Source organism: Macrobrachium rosenbergii, chromosome 10 (genome assembly GCF_040412425.1).
Source record: "Macrobrachium rosenbergii isolate ZJJX-2024 chromosome 10, ASM4041242v1, whole genome shotgun sequence".
In the NCBI taxonomy this organism is placed as follows: Eukaryota; Metazoa; Arthropoda; class Malacostraca; order Decapoda; family Palaemonidae; genus Macrobrachium; species Macrobrachium rosenbergii.
In genome coordinates, this window is record NC_089750.1 from 65,072,207 (window position 1) to 65,077,206 (window position 5,000).

Sequence of the window (5,000 nt, forward strand, 5' to 3'; positions counted from 1 at the left end):
GGTAGGCAAATGATGAAGGTTGCAATGAAGAATGCTGCCCAGATATCAAGGAAAGATAAGTTTTTATGTAGACAGAGGACGAGAGCAGAGGAATAGGAGTAACAGGTGAACTGGGGAGAAAACGAAGGGTAGCAACATGAAGGGAGCAGAGAGCGTTTGCATATGAAAATGAAACACTAAGACACACAGGCCCAAAACGCAATTGAAATTTATATGTAGATATATATATATGCATGTATATATATACGTATATACTTACATATATCTGTGTGTGTCCCCAAAGAAATATATATGAGGGTGATTTGATTAAACACTAAGACACACAGGCCCAAAGCAACAGTATGTGTGTATATATATATATATATATATATATATATATATATATATATATATATATATATATATATATATATATATATATATATATATATATATATATATATTACATATATCATTTTAATTGCTTTGGGCCTCTGTGTCTTAGTGTTTTATTTTCATATGCAAAAGCTCTCTGCTCCCTTCATGTTGCTACCCTTCGTTTTCTCCCCATGTTCACCTATCATTCCTATTCCTCTCTTCTAGTCCTCGGTTTACATAAAAACTTTTCTTTCCTTGATATCTGGGCAACCCCTTCATTGCAACCTTCATCATTTGCCTAGCCTACCCCCTACAAGATATTTCTTTATCCATCTGGACCGCATTTTGCAATCTTCTCTCTTACCCCCTTTTCTTTCCAGATAGAAGATGAAGAAAAAATAAGTAGCGAAGGGGGAGAGAAAAGACTGCGTCCCAGGGTGTTCTGGTTGATGGTCCTCTTGCATAATCTCTTTTTTTTTGGGGTGCCTTTAAATATAAACAGGCAATATCATTGGTGAAAATCGTGTCTGGTGAAATGGAAGCTAATCGCTCCTCATTCGACGAATGGTTATCGTTCTCGGTTAGCACTCTGCTGGCCCCGCGTTCGATTCTCCGACCGGCCAACGAAGAATTAGAGGAATTTATTGCTGGTGATAGAAATTCATTTCTCGTTACAATGTGGTTCGGATTCCACAATAAGCTGTAGGTCCCGTTGCTATGTAACCAGTTGGTTCTTACCCACGTAAAATATCTAATCATTCGGGCCAGCCCTAGGAGAGCTGGTAATCAGCTCAGTTGTCTGGTTAAACTAAGGTATACTTAATTTAGCTGAAGCTACAGACATTAAAAGCAAGATTTCACCTAGATACATGACGCAAGAAAGAAGCAGTCGTCTTCTTACAACTGACAGAACCTACCTAACTTGGCACGAATGTTAAATGTATATTTATATATATATTCATTTTGGTAATGAAACTTACCGCTGATTACAATACAGACAACCTCACAGGACCTCTAAAGTATCCCTGGAAAAGGGGCCCCAATGGTAGGCGACTGAATAGAAGCATGCCTAGCCTAAGGCTTCAATGCCCCACTGGCATTACTTCGTACCATTCTATTCTTCCTCTCAATCGTACTCCTAATGTCCTAAACAGTTACTTCCCAAATCCCCTTTCGGAAACGTTGTCTCATACACATGGCTATTTCCTTACCCTTTGCTTTCCTCTGCCTTCTCTCCTGCATCGTTTCTTTCCAGACGCCACGATTTTATCCCCTTCGCCTAATTCCACTTCTGCTTTCCCCTCTGCTTCTCTTCCCACGCGTCCCCTTCTTCTCTTCCCCTTTTCTCAACCGCATTTGGTCGAGGGAGATGTTCTTTTGTGATCGACGTGGCTCAAGATACTATTCTTCACAATCTCAGCATCACTGAACATTTACTGGGTGGGAAATGATTTGTTGTTTCAGGGGAAATGTTTGTCCATTTAATGATAATACTAATAATAACAACTATTAGTGAATGTAATTTCTCTTAAATTTTGGTGCCAAACTGAGAGGTTGTTTTCCAAATGATTTTGTATTCCTTATACGTTAAATACGTTGTTGATGATCGTAAGAAAATATAATCAGCCCATCTGCTACATTGCTGCTTGTTCAGTGACCGTAAGCATCGCTGGATTCTGGCTGTACTTGGATACGTGACCATCAACGAACACAAGGGATTCACTCTTTTCCTACATTGTGGGTCTCTCTGAATTATAAGTTAAGCTGCAATTTGTCTGACAAATATTTGGATGAGCGAAAGCCACAAAAGGGGTAAACTTCCGTGATCATCTCGGGGATTCATGGGCCTGGGTCTAGCAACCTCATCCCAAAAACCAATAATACTTAGAAATTTTGGAGGGTTATGTGAGAGGAAATATGTCACAATTAGACCCGAGGAGACACCGGAGTAAGGTAAGAATTCCCTCTTAGGTTTTCATCTACTTATTTTATTTTTACATTTTTCTGGCTCTTTCGTAAAATTGTTGTATCCAAGACTGTGACGGGAAAAATAAATGAAAGCTTTATCAAGGAAACTTTATAAATCTTGCTTCTCTATTACAATGCTTCGTGAATATCACGGTGCTTGCCGCATAGCCTTGTCTGTTACATTTCTTAATGGTATGTGTGTAAAGTTTCCGCACAATTATTATATTCCATAGCATTCCGAGGAGAACCATGCTGCCATTTACGAGCCCATATGCCCGGTGGAACAATGCCACCACTTGTATATCAAGCTGAAAATTACCAAACTCTCAAAGCGTCTCTCCTTTCCCTGTTTTTTTTTTTTTTTTTTTTTTTTTTTTTTTTTTTTTTTTTTTTTAACATTCATCTCTTTCATACATCTTCTCTATTGCCGAATTTCCATGTTTTGTGGAAGACTGTTATCATTATTTTTGGTCATGAATAGCACTTGTCTATCAGTAGTATTTATGGAACATAAATGACTTCAAAGCCATGTTAAATTTGCTCATCTTAGGCACTGACCAGGTTTGATTTCCTGTCCATAGTTCTTGTCACTTATCCTCTGTGCCCTTGAGTCCGGTTGTGTTTGCTTCTCTTGTTTTTTTTTTAAACTACTATATTCAGAAACTATCCAGAGACCGTATTTTGCAATCAAATAAAAAAAAGAAAAATATTGGACCTACATTCGAATCCAGATTCATCTTAAAACAAAACAATGTATTCTTTCCTAAAATTTCAGCTAAATTCATCCACTACTTTTTGAGATTACTCATAAACAGACAGACAATTAAACGTACGTGCTGACACATAACTATATTACCTTCCGTAAAATGTAATTTGAGCTAATAAAAATGGGAAACATTTCTTTCGTTTTCTTATTACCTTCATTCTTTCCCCCATCTTCCTCCTATTTACTTTCTCATGTGACTTACCCCGAAGATTGATTCTCTGATTAAATGAACTCTCGGCGATGTATCTTTCGTTTTCCTCCTGACAGAGAAACGTACACGAGGAAAATGAAAGATGTTTGCTTATCATGAACATTTATCGATGAATGCTATTGAGAGAAAATAAATCATCTGGGTAAATGAAATGCAAACTTCACTTTTGCTCGTAAATCCTGATTGGCGAAATGATCATTACCTGTATTTAATCAGCGTTCATTAGAGACTCCTGAGAAATCTAATTTTGAAATTAATTTATTTCGACCCAAGTTTGACGTGTTTTTTGTACTCCCTGTCGTAATTCATATTATCAGACGTTTGGAAAAATGTAAATATGGATTTATATACCCTATGAAAAATGGCTTTGACGAAAATTACGCTGTGAAATTTTTACCATGTACCTCTCTGCATATTCGTTTCCGTGTTACATTTATGTTCATAAAAATATGTCTTTATTTATTTACTTTATTTTAAATTATCTATAATTACAACATTTATATTATAAAATTCATATAACATTTGACTTTATATTAAGAATCAAGTATCTTGTCTTCGTATTGCTGTACTCCAAGGCTTTTTGGAAAAGGAACCATAGTCGCTTGGATTATCTTTCACTTTGTGGGAAAAGTCTACATCAAATCCCGAAATCATTTTCAGGTAACATTATAATAAAGTCATATCAAGAATATTACATATAACTGCTTCCTATATATTCTGCAAACTACCCGCTTACGCAAGCATAATCAATTTCTGGCACAGCAAGGATACACCTCAGTGGGTTTTGAAAGGCCCTCCGCGGATAAATCCTAAAATCCTAAGGCTCAATCGTCACAGCGTAATATCCTACCAGGTTGGAGAGCTATTCGTGGTTTTGAGAAAAATGTCGACTTTCTTTCCTTTGTCAATGAACTAGTGTTTGATCGTTATAGTCCTCTTTATTTTTTTATTAAACCACTCGTAATTTTCGCTTCCGGTTAATATTATTCAAGTCATTCACTATTCAAAGGTCGCACCAGATCCCTCATTTTATTTCATTTGATTTTATTCTATTTTTTTATATTTATTTATTTATTGCTATTTCAGAATTTATTTATGTAGATCTTCAATATCAAGCACGAGTCAAAGCTACTGGATTGGTCTCGTATAAACTATAACGAGTTAAAATGGGTTCATAAATTTAAATTTTTATCTTTACGGCCTCCGATTAAGCTGGTGCAGTGTGATTTACAACAACGTTTTTAGATATATTGATAATATTCTGCTGTAATCTATTCCCTGGCACTGCATTTTATGTTATGGACCTCTCATAAATCCATGTTAATTTATTTATGCCACTGCGCTGTTTCTGGTGAGAGAGAGAGAATACAGAATTTAGGCCAAATGCAAAGCGCTGGGACCTATAAGGTCATTAAGCACTGAAACGGAAATTGAAAGTAAAAAGGTTTGAAAGGTGCAACGGGAGGAAAACTTCGCAGCTGCACTCTGAATCAATTGTTAGGAGAGGGTGGAAATTAAGATGGAAGAAAGAGAATATGAACGGAGGTACAGTAAAAGGAATGGAATGGGTTGCAGCTAGGGGCCGAAGGGACGCTGCAAAGAACCTTAAGCAATGCCTACTGTACACCGCATGAGTTTCACTGACGGCACTACCCGCCTTACAGGGACTGGTCCTTGATGGTGCAAGTGAGTTCTGTC